General features: G+C 41.8%; 1 protein-coding gene across 1 annotated transcript in view; it reads left to right on the forward strand.

The window, feature by feature from the left end:
• CBL (Cbl proto-oncogene) overlaps nt 1-17747 on the forward strand; it is a 67890-nt gene that overhangs the window by 13493 nt on the left and 36650 nt on the right. The window lies entirely within an intron of this gene.

A 17747-nucleotide genomic window follows, 5' to 3' on the forward strand; every position in this document is an offset into this window, starting at 1 on the left:
TTTCGCTATGCTTGCTGGGCAAAGTAAGAATTCAAGCTTCTGCTATTCTCAGAATAATGGAAGATATTTAGTTCTCTGAAGTGAAGTCTTACAAGGTAAGACCGAGGGATGCTTTCAGTCTGCAAACTTCTAAGTGTTTGATGTTAGATCTCAGGTTGATATCCTAACAGAATAGTTGATCTATCCCCCATGTTCCAGTGCATACTTGGAAAACCATGCTGGTTTTGTATATAGCATGGGAACCTTTGTGAACTGCTGCCAGTTTTAGGATCCTATATCCTTATAACTCTTTATGGAGCTTAGGAGGCGCCTTTGTAGTCAGAGCTGTGTGGACAGGTGTTAATTACATAACTTTTAGTTACAAGGCAATATTTTCATTCAGTTACTGATTTTCACAAGTTGAGGTATATCTGGCAGGTATTCCCTGTCCTGAAAGCAAATAACATCAATGTGAACAGTTTTATCTGTAGAAGTCTTTTGCAGATTCCTGCTACTTTTCACTTTATAAATTTAGCAATAATTTCTTGCAGTGAGTAAGTGCAAAGTGGGGGGTGGCTGCGCTGCTCAGCTTTTCCGTGCTTTGGAGAAGATCACATTAAATGGCTAGTACCAAACTCCCCTATTGGAATTTTGTCTGACTGTAGATGCTTAGCTTTTTCTAACAAGGCTGGGGCATAGGTAGCACACTGGCTGTGCGGCTAGTTATCTCCCTCTCCCATGATAGTAGCATTCTGGTTGCCTTCTGCTCCTTCAGCTTTGCGGGATAGAGGTAGATGGTGTCAGGGCTGCTGGCGCATCTGGATTTATGCATTGTAAGCTATTCTGGTCAGGTCAGCACTTTATTTTGTCCGTCAAGCCAATATGCAAGCGTTTTCCCTTGTGTGTTTGCTGAGTACTTTTGCATGAGCAAAAGGAGAAAAAAAAAGGTTGCAGGAATGCAGAGAAATTTGATGAGCATTCATTGTACACAAACTTGATGGTGTTCAGAATCTAGTAGCAGAAAAGCATATTCAGCAAGTTGAGATTCAAAGGAGGTATTCTTCAGCTTTACGCATATTAGGTCAATGATCTTTACGTGTGTCCTAAGGATAATATGTGTGCTGCGCACAGCTATTGGGGACTTCCTTTCTGTGTTCCTCTTGTGGAGGACAGGGGCAGTTGTAGGAAGAGATTTTGGAATTGGAGATGAGGTTTCATTCAGAGAATACGTGCAAGATTTGGAAGAGCTTCCTATAAGGGGGCAAAGCATGGCTATAAAGTCTGCATGTTGAGGGAGGTAGTGTTGGTTACGTGCAAAGCAGGTTATTGCCTCCTCATCTGGCAGTTCCAGTCAGGAAGCTGGATGTTTTCTAGTGACTACATTAAATTCTCTGTCCAAGCTTCAGTTGATTGCGGAATTCTGAAACTCTGTATTCTTAAAAAAACGAACAAACCACCTTCATTTTGTAGCATATTTTCAACTTTTCTGTCATTTGCCAGTGTTTAGCAACTGTGTTCTGTGATGGTTAAAGTCATGAATGAATGCTCTCCAATGTTATATGCACTCAGGAGTTTAGTTTTCTCTCTGAGCTCCTATTAGTTTCTGTTACTTGCTGTGATAGAATTGGTGGGAAGAAATACAGTGGAAATGGCAGCTGGCTTGTGTTAGGATTTGGTATATCCCCCCCCCCCCCTTGCTTTAAGGCCTTTAGAGATAGATTACCCAAAGTTTGCTTCCATTCATATGTCCATTAATCATGAAGCTGTAGCAACATGCCACAGTGTGCTGTAGATTGCTCTCTCTAGGTTGCCTAGTCTTGGGTCCAGTGGCAATTACTGCGCCAAACAGCTCCTCTGCACACCATGGATCAGATTGAGTAGGTTTGGAGGAATACCACTTTTGTTGAATTCATCAGGACAAGGCATTTGTTGCTTGCGTTCTAGTTTCCTGGCATCCTTAATACTCCCAGGTACTCGTGTCAGTGATGCCCAGCTCATCTACTAAGCCTTCATTTTTACCTATGGATTAATCCACTAGAAAGTTCTGGAAGCTAGTTGGATCCATTCACCTCTGCAGAATCTATTATATTTCTCAGCTTCTGTGTGAGAGAGTCTGAGAGCTAAGAATCTGGAGCTTCACATAGAACTTCTGTGATCGGGAAAGAGTATCTTCAACAATGGGATGTTGAAGGAGCTTGTAGAACAACAGTATGCTGTCCTAGGACTTGTAAATCAAATATATTCCTTCCTTTCGGAGAACGTATGACCTGACCTGCATAGAGAGGTTGCTGAAGTGTTTGACACAATTTCTGATTGCAGCTAAGGTGTTGCTTGGAACGTTTGTTGGCTCTACGTCAAGACTTGTAGGAGTGCTGTCTCAGCTAGCTTTCATATTTGATATTTGCTCTAGGGTATAGAGGTACAGATCAACACAGGGGCAAAAAACCCCTGCAGATTTTAAATCTCTGTGTGCAGGCACAGGCACAATCTTACCAAGGAAGGAAACTGATGATGAAAAAGAGCTTTTAATTTTTTTTTTTGCCATTTAAAAATAAAAAAGACTGAACTTTAAAACTGTTTTTAGAGCATGAATACCCCAAAAGTGTGTGTGTGTGAGTGCTATCAAGTTGCTTCTGACTTATAGCGACCCTATGGATTAATGACCTCTAAAATGTCCTATTATTAACTGCCTTGCTCAGATCTTGCAACTGGAGGGCTGTGGCTTTCTTAACTGAGACGGATTTCCCACTAGCCTTGTGCCACTCTCACTCTCCTCTTCTCCGCGAGGCTTGCATCGGATTTCACACTATCTGCCCCAGGGCTGCAACTTGCTCCACCACCTTCGCACAGCAAACAAGATCCTCTAAAAACCAGCTTCTGTTTGCTGCGCGAAAATGGTGAAGTTAGTTGCAGCCCTGGGGCAGACAGTGTGAAATCCGAGGAAGCCCCACGGAGGAGAGGAGTGTGAGAGCGGCATAAGGGTAGTGGGAAATCGGTCTGAGTCAGATTTGAGTCCAGTAGCACCTTAGAGGCCAACAAGCGTTTCTGAGTTTGGCTTTTGAGAGTCAAAACTCCCTTTGTCAGGAACAGTAGAAGAGAATTGGCGATCTGAGTCCTTTTATTCTAGTTAGAAGGTGGGAAGGGTGTTGTAAAGAGTGCTTGCAAAGGATGCAGAGATACAGTAAATGTTGTAATCAGCTTCTTTAGAGCAGAGGGGAAATGTTTGGGGGCAGAAAAGCAGCATCTATAGTGAGATAAAAATCCTATATCCTTATTCACTCCTTCTGATTTCTTGGTTGCAGTCTCTCTTTTGTCTGATGACAGAGCCAAGGAGTAGAAAATCTTTCACAATTTCAATTTCTTCATTGTCAGCCTTAAAGTTGTGTAATTCCCCGGTAGTCTTTACTTTTGTCTTCTTGGTGTTCAGCTGCGTTGTACTGCTTTGGTGCTTTTTGCTTTAACTGTCATCAATAGTTGTTTCAAGTCTTCACTGCTTTCTGCCAGTAATGTGGTGTCATCTGCATATTTCAAATTGTTAATGTTCCTTCCACTAATTTTCACTCCACTTTCATCTAAGTGTAATCCAGCTTTCCTTCTGATATGTTCTGCTTATAAACTGAAGCTAAAATACAGCCTTGTTTGACACCTTGCTGATTGGAAACTATCCTGTTTCTCCATATTCCACAGTAGCCTTTTGTCCAAAGTATGGTTGCACATCAAGACAATCAGATGTTGTGGCACTCCCATTCTTTTCATGATCCACACTGTCAAAAGCTGTGCTATAATCTATGAAACACAAGCTGATTTTCTTCTGCAATTCTCTCACATAGTCCAGTAACCAAGTTAAATTTTCAGTGTGTTCTCTGGTGCCTCTTCCTTTTCTGAATCCAGCTTGGATACCTGTCGCTTCTTGTTCCATATATGATTCCTTTTGAGCATTACTTTACTTGCCTGAGAGATTAATGTGATGGTCTTACAGATCTTTGAGATCTTTTGTTTTTGGAACTGGAATGTAGATTGGGCATTTCCAGTCTGCCTTTGAGATCTTTTGTTTTTGGAACTGGAATGTAGATTGGGCATTTCCAGTCTGAGGCCATTTGTTTCCGTATTTATTGGCACATTCTTGTTAAGATTTTGATGGACTGTGGCTTGAAATAGCTCTGTTGATAATCTCCTCTGCTCCTGGTGATTTGTTCCTTCCAGTTGCTTTCAATGCAGTTTTTGCTTGCCCTAAAAGCACAAAAATAAAATTCTGAACTGATAATTTTGTGCAATGTAAGAGAAATAGTATAAAGCATTGTTTAGGCAACCTATCACTATCTGATGTAACACCCCCCCCCCTCCCGTCACTTCTTCCAAATGAAACTTCTGCTTCAGAACATAGAAAATTTGTGGTACCTACTTCTGCATTAGATTAGATTAGAAGACTTTAGAGACTATTCAAAGGCTGCCCATAAGAAAGGGATCTTGACTGCTAGCTTCCAGTGAATGAACTCAAAACTGCTTTCTGTTGAAAGATGTGTTGCCATGAAGAAAATAATACTTCAGTTTTTATCTTCAGTGGTTAAGTTAGGACAATGACCTCTAGCAAAGCCCAGTTCTTGTTTAAAATCCTGGGAACTCCAGCTTTCCTTTCAAAGCTTCCCAGCCTTCATGGTTTCAGAAAGGGATTTTAAAATGGGATGAGACAGCTAAAATAAGTACAAATTCACCCTTCCATAATTTCCAAGCCATGGTTTTTTTAAAGGGGTGACTTGGATTTGACACATCTGAGGTAACAGTTTTTCAGGTAGTAAATGAGCTGTGGTACTCTGCTTTATTTTTCTGGGGTTTGGTGCATAATGCCCTTAAGGCCACACCAGAGGAGATTGGCAATTCTATGAAGAGAGTTCCGCACATTTTAATTCAGTTTTTAGGTGCACAAAGGCTCCCACTTTTTCTGAAATAATCTCACAAACATTTCTAGACATACACAAAAATACAACAGATAATTTTATTTTTTTTAAAAAAGAGCCAGTTTAAAAACCACATCCAACTAAAGGCCTTTTATAAGAAGCTGAACAATGGAAGAGATGTCACTTTGTGGTCTGTTTTCACCCAGGCTGAAGCGTCCTATGAGCAGGCCCTGCTGTGAATAGGCCTGGTGTGAAGGCAAGAGGTGGACCTATAAGTTCATGTAGCCTGTGCTGCTCAAGGGCTTTAAAGAAGAAAATCAGCCCCTTGAATCAAATCCAGAACGATCTAAGTCGGCTGTATTGTGGCTGGTCCAGCTGAGTCACATTTGCAGATGCACTGCTGGGATCTGTACCAGTTGTTGTCTCTGAGCCTTTTTCAGGGGCAGCTCCACATGGAATGCGCTGCAGTAATCTCAAGGTTACAGTAGTATGGGTCAGCATGGCCTGGTCTACTGTGTCTGAAAGAAGCTACTTCTGGCGACAGTGCTGGCCTGCTTCTCCACCTGCAGCATTAGCTCCAAGAGCATCCACGTCTCTGGATCGATTCTGAGTGGGATTGCAAGGTAAGGTAGGGGTTTAGCCTTTCCTCTGTACTGTTTTCCTGAACTGTAATGGCCCTGGGAGGGGAGTGCCCTTTGCCTTGTCGGGGCAATCATACTGGTCCATAGTGACTCCATTTCAGAAGAGAAGGAAGCCATACAGAGAGAAGGGCTCTCCCACCTCCATGCCATGGTCACCATTAGAGTTGAAAAACCCATGTGCCCTGTGGCGGAACCGGCCCGATTGTGCCTTCAGACCCGGTCCCGTCAGCTCCCTATTGAGTCGCCAACTCCTGGAGGGAGCTATTTCTCCTCCTGCCCCTTGGGCGCGCTGCCACCACCTGCTCAGTCCCGGGGTTCAGATTGAGAGGAACAGGACTCCCAATCCCCCTCTCCCGCTATGAGGCTAGGCCTCCAGGTCCTCTGCCACCCTGCACTTGGGTTTCACAGAGACCTCAGCGCTTCTTTGGGGCACCCCTGGAGGATTGGCACCTTATCCAACTGCATGCCTTCCCCCTTCCCCGGGGCCCCCTTCTCAACACAGCGTGGTCTAAAGCGGTTTGGGGATCTATGTGGTACAGAGATTGACTGCCAGCATTTAAAACAGAAAAACTATTTATTTACAAGAGAAAAAGATAGGAAAACAAAAACAGTTGCATTTACAAAATTAGCACAGCACAGCACCCGTACAGCAACCAGTATAACAAAGAAAAGTTGATTATAAACGCATCCTGCTGGCCCTGATCTAAACATGCCCTGCCCTTTTGGATGACTTACTTTGTCTTACTGCCTGGAGGCCTCATTCTCTTTTGAATAGGCCGCATGCACAGGCAGGAGCTCTCCCACTGGCAACCTCTCCCTTCGAGCTGCAGCTGAGAACTGAAAAACTCCTCCTCCTAGCACATGCCAAGAACAAAAGAACTTCCTGCCTCTCTAGGAGGCTTTCCCCCTAGAGTTGTTGGTTTGGCTCTGGAAGGGTGGGGGGGGGGGTTGGAGGGAGGCTACAAAGCCTGCTGGGGAATTTACTGATCCCTGCCAATGAAGCACCAACACTCTAAGATGGTGTTTCTCCACATGCCCGAATATTGAATTTTGAACACTAAGAACACTGTTCATGGAACTCCCAGTGTCTCAGTAGGGTTTGGCCCTTTCATTAGTGTTTGTACTGTTTTTAAAAATTAGCAATTCAAACTACTTCCCTTTTTTTTTTTTCCAGATTCCCACAGGGCTTTTGTGTGGAGGCAAGTCTCATGTTGTTGTACAAGAACAAACAGTTTGATTGTAGGCCAGAAGTCCCTTTATATGAATATCTGAGCTCGTGTATACAGCGAGTGCATATATGTGCTTTAAAAAGTTAGTGTACAGTTTTCTCCCCCAATTCCTTGGTTTTCATACTTTCACAATTCAAAATCTTGCATTATGGTAGCGGTGTAGTTGTGGTATTGATGTTTAGACTTGAGACCCTTTCGGCACCAGCATTTCTACATCTGAACTGGTATGTGATTTATTAACGCAAGAGTCTTACATGCTGCCAGATCAATGCGCCTTTGATGACTGAAGGTTTGTTAATGGGGGAGAATGATATTGTAAGCTGCTTTGGATCACTACTAGGGAGAAAAGAGAGGTATAAAATATCTAACAGAAGTAATTTTTCGAAAGAAAAACTGAGAAACGTCATTTTGAATTTTTAGAGCTTTAATTCTTTCTTAGTAGTTTCACCTATAGAATTCACTGCCACAGGAGGTGGTGGCGGCTACAAGCATAGCCAGCTTCAAGAGGGGATTGGATCAACATATGGAGCAGAGTTCCATCAATGGCTGTTAGACACAGTGTATTGTTGGAACTCCCTGTCTGGGGCAAATGATGCTCTGTATTCTTGGTGCTGGGGGGGGACAGTGGGAGGACTTCTGGTGTCCTGGCCTCACTGATGGACCTCCTGATGGTGCCTGTTGTTTTTGGCCACTGTGTGACACAGAGTGTTTGGCTGGATGGGCCATTGGCCTGATCCAACATGGCTTCTCTTATGTTCTTATGTGACCCAGAGTGTTGGACTGGATGGGCCATTGGCCTGATCCAACATGGCTTCTCTTATGTTCTTATGTGATCCAGAGTGTTGGACTGGATGGACCACTGGCCTGATCCAACATGGCTTCTCTTATGTTCACCTTATGGATATTTTGATAACATATCACTGAACTTTTGTGGCTATAATAATGAGCAGCTGCAGGGGGATATTCTTGGTCTCTGGTGAAAGAACATTCAGGAGTTGACTGCGAACTGAGGTGGCACAACTGCTTTACTTGTATAAACACGACAAAAGATTCCTACATATTAAGTGGTCAGTTTCCAGCATCCTCTTTCTCTGTGACATGGCTGAAGCAATAGCGTCATGAAGGTTTTCAAATTAGGGCTGTCATCCATATTTAGTCAGTATTCTATATGAGCTTCAGTTGAGTAACCTTGTGATACTTTGCTAATGAGTAAACAACTCTAGACCACATTTTTGTTTCAGATGACGCATACCCATGTCACAGCCCCCATTGTTTCAGATGAGGCATTCCCTCTTTGTGAGAGAACTGAGAATACCTCTTTTGTGATGGCATAGAGACTCACATTTTTGTAACAGTTGATATTGAAGACAGTAAAAAGTTGAAAACAAATCTGGTAGAACTTTTTCAGTGCCTGAAAGATTGTCAGTCAGTTAATCCAACAGCTCAGTGTTGCAACCCTACAGCTAATTTAACTTGCATCAAGCGTCAAGTGTTCTAGGAAACTGCGAATGTTTCTTAATGTGATGCTTCTTGGGTGTGTTCTTCTAAATGCTTTGTCAAAATCAATACATCATAAATATTCCACTCTGCAAAACTTGTGAAGTACTTATCAGCTCTCAAGTTGGAAGTGCTATAGGGGAAGAGATGCATATTTTATATGATGTGCTTGTGGAATTGAGCAGTTTCAAAGACATTGTCTTGTAAGAACTTAGATTTTTTTTTTGTTCCAACTGTGGAACGAAAAGCTGAATATGCAATAAGTCTTAAAGCTTTTATTTCTAAAATTTTGCTCAGCTACATTAAGATTCAAGCATTTGCTATAAACATTCCACATTTTGTACAGAGATAATACTTTAAAAAAAATTTTTAGTGGATTTTAGTCCTATCCTTCCTTCAGAGCTGAGTGCAAGGCTTAGCATATGGCTTTCCTACATCCATTTTATCATCACAGCAGTTCTACGAGGTAGCTCAGGCTGAGAGAACATGACTGGCCCCAAGGTATTATGTTTTATTAATATATATAATTGAGGATTTCTTTGCAGATGCATTACAATTCCACTGTATGGTAGTGACAATAGAGAAGTAACAAATAATTGCAGGCTGTGTCTTATGCCGGTCATAGAACAAAAATAGTCGTGAGACCAGTGTTAAAAATGTGTAGGGGGGGAAATCATGATTGCTTTAGCTGCGAAAGCTATCCTTTCAAGGAAACGAAGTAATAGCATTTGAGGGCATCCTGTGTTAGAGATGAACTTCTGTTTCTTTGCTTGTAGGTTTACTGCATCTGATTATGTTGGCTTCCTGATTCATGCTAGTGCCTTGGTGATTCAGTCCACAAAATCAATGTCATGCTCGCTGACTCCGCAGACGGGCATAGGATGGCCATAGAATTTGATGCCTCTAAAACCTGTCTGGGTAATTTCCTTCCTAGTAAGCAAAAGACAATGGATGTTTCATTTTGTACATTGGTTGCTCTTCATTTCTCTCAAAGGTGACTTATGCTGCTGTCAGTAAGAGCTAAGTGGAATTTCATTCACTTCCTGTGTTGAAAGTTTAGTCGAAAGTAGTTCCGTTGTGTATCTATTTTTAAAAGCTGATTACTGTGCGAAGCGGTCTGTGAAGCTGCACTAAGTTTATAAATGTTGACATAGGATGTTTGAGGTTGGCTATTCAGCACTTATTTACGGGGGTCAGTTAAACTGCTCTGAGCACGACAGTTTCTGCTTACATGGGATATCCCGCTATTATAAGAATGTGGAGCAGCTATTCATCTGCCTTGGCGCAGTGTGACATGTTGGATCAGAGGTGGCAAGCCCATGCAACATGCAACTTCTGGAGCACTCTTGGGAGGCCAGCATGATCTTTCCTGGATGTCCCTGCCAGATTTCTCAGGATTTGTTTTTAAAAACAAAGTTCACTGGCTTAGCAGTGACCATGCAGTAAAGTAGCAAAGCAATAATAGCTGAGGAATATCTACTGACTGAGACACAGGCTGCTGGCGCTTAAAATCAAAAAGGTGGCAGAGCAGTTTTTAAACTAAATCCTGGGGGGAAGCCGACAGGAGATGAAATGTCTCTGGTTCGGAAGGACTCATCTCAAAGAGATTAAGGGTTAGCTGTTACTTTTCTACCGGGTAATGGATCAGAGTTGTCCACTGTGATGGTGACAAACAGTATGGACTGTCTGCCAAAGTCTCGAGGCGGCAGGAGGAAGGTGGCGGGCCTAGCTTGCCTGGGAAATTATAGATGTTTGTATGCAAATGCTAGAAGTGTTCGAAGTAAAATTGGTGAATTGGAATGTTTAGTGTTGGGAGATAACATAGACATTGTGGGAATTTCAGAAACTTGGTGGAATGAGGAGAATCAGTGGGGCATGGTGATTCCTGGATATAAGTTATATCGGAAGGATAGGGAGGGAAGGGTTGGTGGTGGGGTGGCTCTGTATGTCAGAGAGAATATACGGTCCAGTAAGACTGAGGTCAGAGAATTAGATTCCCTTCTAGAAATGCTTTGGGTTGAAATAGAGGGCCCAAAAGGAAATTTAACTATGGGAGTTTGTTATCGCCCACCAAATCAAAAGATAGAGGATGATTATAATATGATGGAAGGCTTAAAGATGGTGGCTAAACGTAAAAACTGTGTCGTAATAGGTGATTTTAACTACCCGCAGATTGATTGGGTCAATATGTGTTCTGGTCGAGAGAAAGAGATTGAGTTTCTTGATGCTCTCAATGACTGTGCTATGGAGCAGATGGTCTCAGAACCTACTAGGGGTGGGGCGATCCTGGATTTGGTCCTAAGTAATGTCCAAGACTTGGTGAGAGATGTAAAAGTGATCGCACCGCTTGGGAGCAGTGACCATAAGGTTATTGATTTCACCATTTGTATAAATAGGGAGTTGCCCCAAAAGACCAGCACAACCACGTTTAACTTTAAAAGTGGTAAATTCTCTGAGATGAGGAGGCATGTGAAGAGGAAACTGAAAGGAAAGGTAAATACAGTCAAAACCCTTGGGGAAGCTTGGAGGCTATTTAAAACTACAATCCTAGAAGCTCAGATAAAATATATACCACAAGTTAGGAAAGGCACAAACAGGTATAAGAAAAGGCCTGCATGGTTAACAAACAAAGTAATGGAAGCTGTAAAAGGTAAGAAGGACTCCTTTAAGCGGTGGAAAACCAGTCCAAGTTGGATTAATAAAAGGGAACACAGGCTGTGGCAAATCAAATGCAAGACTGTGATCAGGCAGGCAAAAAGGGACTATGAGGAGCATATTGCAAAAAAACATAAAGACCAACAATAAAAATTTCTTCAAATATATTAGAAGCAGGAAACCAGCCAGGGAGGCAGTGGGGCCCTTGGATGACCAAGGGGTAAAAGGATTACTGAAGAAGGATAGGGAAATGGCTGAGAAGCTGAATGCTTTTTTTGCCTCCGTCTTCACTGTGGAAGATGAAAAGTGTTTGCCTGGTCCAGAACCACTTATTTTGGAAGGGGTGTTGAAAGACCTGAGTCAGATTGAGGTGACAAAATAGGAGGTCCTACAACTGATAGACGAATTAAAAACTAATAAGTCACCAGGTCTGGATGGCATACATCCAGGAGTTCTGAAAGAACTCAAAATTGAACTTGTGGATCTTCTGACAAAAGTCTGTAATTTTTCATTGAAATCTGCCTCCGTTCCTGAGGACTGGAAGGTAGCAAATGTTACCCCCATCTTTAAAAAGGGTTCCAGAGGAGATCCAGGAAATTACAGGCCAGTCAGTTTGACTTCAATACCGGGAAAGTTGGTAGAAACCATTATCAAGGACAGAATGAGTAGGCACATTGATGAACACGGGTTATTGAGGAAGACTCAGCATGGGTTCTGTAAGGGAAGATCTTGTCTCATTAACCTGTTACATTTCTTTGAGAGGGTGAACAAACATGTGGACAAAGGAGATCCAATAGATGTTGTTTACCTTGACTTCCAGAAAGCTTTTGATAAAGTTCCTCATCAAAGGCTACAAATACAAGCATACCCAGCTTCAAGAGGGGATTGGATAAAAATATGGAGCAGAGGTCCATCAGTGGCTATTAGCCACAGTGTGTGTGTGTATATATCTATATATAGATGTATATATATGTAGCTATGCCAGCCTTCCGCCATGCCCGCACCTTCCAGGACTAACAATCTCTTGTTCTCCAGGATACACCAGTCCCTTAACCACGCTATACAGCAGGCCTTATAGTATAGATTCCATTCAGGAAGAGTCAGTCCGCCTCTTAATTTGCTATCATGCAACACAGATTGGCCAGAATATATCCTAAATATTCGAACAAGTGTTGGAAATGTCGAGAAGCTAAAGGATCTTTGTTCCATGTTTGGTGGCAGTGCGAGCATGCCAAAAAATTTTGGGCCCAAGTTAATATATGGTCGCAAAAAATTTTGAAGATATCAATTTGCCATGTTCCTGAATTATACCTCTTAAACATTTGTAGACAAACCATCCCTAAAACAAAGTTGAAATTAGTGCTGTATATAGTTACAGTAGCCCGAATATTATATGCCAAGTATTGGAAGATTAACAAGATACCCAGTAGAGAGGAATTTGTTGCCAAATTGTTAGAGGCTGCCGAATCAGATTTATTATCCACAAGATTAAGAGATGGTAACGTGCAAAAATGTCAAGAGGAATGGGATCCCGTTTATAGCTGGGTGAAAAGTATAGGTTTTGACACGGACTAATAGAAATTTACCTGATCCTCTCCATCCCTTAGTGTGAGTGGGTTTGTATTATGGTTGTACTTTTGTGTTTTTTCTTGTTTTGTTTTGTTACATTGTGCGGTTTTTTTTTTTTCCCCTTCCCCTGTTTTGCTGGTATGCTTGTAACTCTGTAATGTTCATTTGCCTACTTGTTTATGTTTATTTTTCTTTTCTTGTTCAATAAAATTATAAATTCTTCTTCAAAAAAAATATAGATGTGTATATATATATATATATATATATATATATATATATATATATATATATATATATATATATAGATGTATATATATATATAGATGTATATATATATATATATATATATATATATATATATATATATATATATATGTATGTATATATATAGATAGATATATATATATAGATATATCATTTTTTTGGCCACTGTGTGACACAGAGTGTTGGACTGGATGGGCCATTGGCCTGATCCAACATGGCTTCTCTTATGTTCTTTTGTTCACTCCAATTCACTGTTGTTCATTGGTTTTTTACTTGTGCTTACAGCCCACTCCATCTCAAAGCCTTACAGTGAATAACCAAAGCATTGTTTCTCAAAAGAGTCACATTTTAAGACATTTGTGATGGGAGGTATATTTGGCTTAGACATACTCAGGTCATAACTGTCTGCAGGAAAACGGGGGAGTCAGCACAGCGATAGCCAGTTGGGAGGCAAGCCATTCTGAGCAGAAGATGGTTCCCAGTTCCTTATTTACACTTCCTACTTCCTGAACTAGCTCCCAGTTCATGAATCCAACCACAAGTATTGAGGATGCTTAAAAAAGGCTCTATGCCCAAACATAAACTTTGGACCACCAAATGTCAAGACACTCCCACCATCAGGGACTGGTTTGTGGTCGGATTCACAAATAAGGAACTAGGAAGTGTGAAGAACTGGGGAGTGTGAGTCCAGCCTCCTCAAGCAGCTGCCTTCTGCCCCTGTTGAAGCTTCTGAGTTGGTCTCAAAGAGAGCACACGGGATGGTTATTAAACTGTGTAAATAAGTACGTATCTGATTTCAGCTCTTGAGTCTGTGGTGCTGAGCAAGGTGCCTCTTTCTGTTGGAGTATAATTGGCAGTTTTGACATGCTTTACAGCTTTATCATAAAAGATAAGCCAGCTAACAATTTGGAGATGGAGAGGGTTGCTCTGGGTGTCTCTAAAAACTGAAACACAGCATTTTCCTATGCCTTGGCAGAATAGAGTACCGGTACTTAATTTGGTTCTAAATTAATTGTGCACAGCTCATTTTCAGAACTTTTTTGGGGGGAGGGGGAAGCAGTTTTCTTTAAAAAAAACATGGCTAGGCTCAATCATGATTTGCCAGAGCATGTCCAGTTGAAACGAGCATGAGAGGGGGAGCTGGAAAGTCCTGGGCTTGTATTGTCTTGGTACTAAACTGGGTTGATTTTGGACACATTAACTTGCTTGTTTACTTTGGGTTCTCAGATCTATACAATGAAGGCTGCACTGCTTTGCTGTAGTATTAATTTTCTCCAAACAGGTGCTGTCATTTGAAAAAGACATATTTCTGCAAGACTTAGAATTGTAGCACCACTTGCCCGAATCCCTGCTTGATGCCTTGAAAAACTGGTGTGTTCCCCTGAGTTCACCTACTGAAGCAAAACTTAACAGGGAGATGGAGGCATCTTAAAGGTTAGCACAGGGGTGTCAAACTCAATTGTTATGAGGGCCAGATCTGACATAAATGAGACCTTGATAGGCTGGGCCAGGCCGTGTAGAGCCAAGCCATGTGTATAACTATATAAGGCTGGGTAGCAGAGAGATAAACTTTTTAAAGGATACAGACAAACACAACTAAAGATTTTTTTTTTTTAAATTAAAACAAGCTTAAAACATTAGCACTTGTGGGTCTTAAAGGTGCTTTCTTTGTATTTCTCCCATGGGATCCAGGGAACTGGACAAAGGAAGCTCTGACTCTTTCCTTCCCTCCCGAGGGAACTAGGAGGGGGAGGAGCCTCAACCAGTGGAAAAAATCGAGGTTTTGCTCTGTAGCTCATGTGCAATTGAGCAAGCCTTACAAAGCAGGTTGAGATGCAGAAGGAAGCAAGAGAGAGGGAGAAGGAAGCAGACAAGATCCAGTTGCTTGAGGGCCTGAGAGGATCCTTCCAGGAGCCTGATTTGGCCCCCGGGCCACATGTTTGACACCCTTGGACTAGCAAGTTTATTAATATGCATGCTTTTGTAGGCAAGAACTTGGCTTGTTAGTTTTTTAAGACATCACAGGACTTTTTTGTTTCTCAGTTCAAACATAACTGAACACAAAGCAATTAAAGATTTTCATTGATGTTAGTGTAGTTTGCTACACATACCTTGAGAGACGTTGAACCTCATCATTAAGATATAAGAATGAGTGTGTTTTTCTTGGGATTAGAGAAAGGTGGCTTTAACTCACAGAAGTCTTGTGCGTCCCATTTCCCCAGTCTTTGAGCAGGTCCTGAGCAGGTCCTGGCCCTCAGCATGTGAATTATTTATGAGAAGCTCTGTGTGTATTTTTAACACAAATAACAGAAGAGTATGTGATGAGAACATGCATTACCTTTCTGCCAGAGGAAAGCTCTGATTTCCCATCATCTTCCTTGATGATTGAATGAACAGCGCTTAAAGAGAAAAATCTGCTTACACAGGTTGTTCCCAGGTACATTTGACAGTCTTCGTCATGAAATGTAAACAAGGAAGATGGGCTGTTATATTTTTAAGAGGATATTTGTACTTCCAGGAATCATGTTTTTTCCATCCATTAATAAAACTTTAGTGTTTATAAAATTGGAGTCTTCCCATATTCTTTCGGTTTGTGTTGTGAGTGGCAGATGAGAGTTCTTTTGTAACCTTTTAGGCACATAATCAGTGGTGTAAACCTGTTGCTTTTTGTGTAATCATGCTTAACACTCAATATTAATTTAAATTACATTTGCCAATAGTTATAATGAAGGTAATGCTTGGTTTTTAGGGCCAGTACTGGAATAATAACTACATACTTAATTCTAATGTTAACTTGAAAATGTCTGTATGGGGGGAAAAACCCTTTTTCCTTTTATGAGCAGCTATTGAATATATAAAGTATAGTAATTCCTTGTTGTATTCTCAGAGCAGTGCTCCAGCTCTGGGATTCTGACAGTCACAACTATTGCTAATTATGGAAGATTATGGAAAATTTTACTGGAGGTATTGTATATCATAAAAACCCTTGTTTGGGGCCCTTTGTATGATATGGGTGGAGACCCATGACTAGGGTTGCCAGGTCACCCCGGCCACTGGCGGGGATAGGGGGTTAGGGTTGCCAGATCCAACTTGGGAATCTCCTGGAGATTTGGTGATGGAGCTTGGAGAGGATGTGGACTTCAGTGGGATATAGCGCCATAGAATCCTCCCTCCAAAGCATCCATGTTCTCCAAGGGGAGCTCTGTAATCTGGAGGTGAGCTGTAATTCCTGGGGATCTCCACATTCAGCCTGGATGCTGATATCCCTGCCTACAACAAATGATGTGGACTGTGGGTCATATTTCTCTGTGTAATTTCCACAAGGTGGAAACCCTAGTCTTGTATGCATGTGGCCCTGTTGTACAAGTTTTGCTACCGTAAGAGATTACTCACTTTACTATTAGAAACAGTTATTAGCTGGGGACCCACAGGGTATTGCAGAAGAAGACTGCAGATTTATACCCCGCCCTTCTCTCTGAATCAGAGACTCAGAGCGGTTTACAATCTCCCATATCTTCTCGCCCCACAACAGACACACGAGGACAACTCCTGTGATAGCTATGGCTAACCCAAGGCCATTCCAGCAACTGTAGGTGGAGGAGTGGGGAATCAAACCCGGGTCTCCCAGATAAGAGTCCGCATACTTAACCACTACACCAAACTGGCTCTTACTGTAAAGTACTGTAAAGTAAGGGATAAATAATTTGGATATGGCCAATATTCCCTCTAAGCTGCAGAGTCTTGTGAGCAAAAATTCTACTTTGTGAGCTACTGGTATTAAAGTTGTGAGCTACTGCATAAATTAGTGTACTCTGGGGTCATCCTTCCTGAGCTCAGTCAGAACTGTGTGAGCTGAAGGGTAAAAATCTGTGAGCTAGCTCACGCTAACTCAGCTTAGAGGGAACACTGGATATGGCACCCCACTCCCTAAAACTTTAAAGGTTATCTAAGTATCGGGGACATGAGCCGGCTGCTTTCTGCTTTCTCCTTCTTCCACTTCTCCTTTAACTTATACTCATTTGCTGTGAACTTTGTGTTGTTGCTGGAGCATCAGTCCTCATCAGGGTGATTTTTAATGGCACCCCACTTTTGGTTATTTTAGAAGGTCAAATTTTCCTGTGTATCTGGGGAGCCCCATGAACAGGGCAGGAGATTTGGAGATTTTTGCTTTGTCCATATGTGGATTTGTTACACAGCTTTTGTCATCCACGCAGGGGACAGCAAGTTTACCATAAGAGATCATGGTCATAAGAGATCATGGTCATTCTGTGCCCAGAACTGAATCCCATGACTTGCATTGTTTTCTTTTGCATAATTTAGTTCTAACTATGTGAAGGAGAAACAGACTATATACAGGTCATTGAATCTCACTAACTGAGCTGTGAGAGATTTCCCAGTGCTCCTGTACTTGACAAAGTCTTTAAGCTGTTGGAGTTCCTGGACTTTAAAAAATGGACTAAGGATGTTGTATCCTCCGCCCAGTCTAAAATTCTGCATTTATTCTGCAGTTCCCTGGAAGAAGTACACACAGTGCTGCTTTGGCTGTTGTTGTTAGTTTAATGCTTCACTTTGTAATAGGCATTAGAAATGAGTCTTGTGTTATGTTAAACAGCTGCATACATTCGTTCTGGTTCAGATTATTTCTGCTGAATCTGAAATACACTTAACTACCCAGTTTATTTTGTTAACGCTAAGTACTGGAAGTTAGGAAGAAGCTATTCTAAGAACAGCTCTTGCAAGTGAGGGCGTTTTTGTTAGGTGCTGTAGGTTTTGGCTGGGTATGCAGCATTGACTGGCTGGTGATTTCGAAAGGAGCTTTATCGGTCGGTGCAAAGAAAGATCTAAGGGGTTAAAATGTAACTCTGACTTTTCTGCAAGACAGACTCTTACAATGGAAGAATGTTTTTTATCCAGCTAACAGGAAGCAGGAAAGGAACAGCCTGCTACAGGTCAAAGGGGAACAGCATCAGAAAGTTGAACTAGGGGAAGTGGGGGCCCATTTCAAGGCTGCAGTTTAT

The sequence above is a fragment of the Heteronotia binoei genome, chromosome 12 (genome assembly GCF_032191835.1).
Source record: "Heteronotia binoei isolate CCM8104 ecotype False Entrance Well chromosome 12, APGP_CSIRO_Hbin_v1, whole genome shotgun sequence".
Taxonomy (NCBI): domain Eukaryota; kingdom Metazoa; phylum Chordata; class Lepidosauria; order Squamata; family Gekkonidae; genus Heteronotia; species Heteronotia binoei.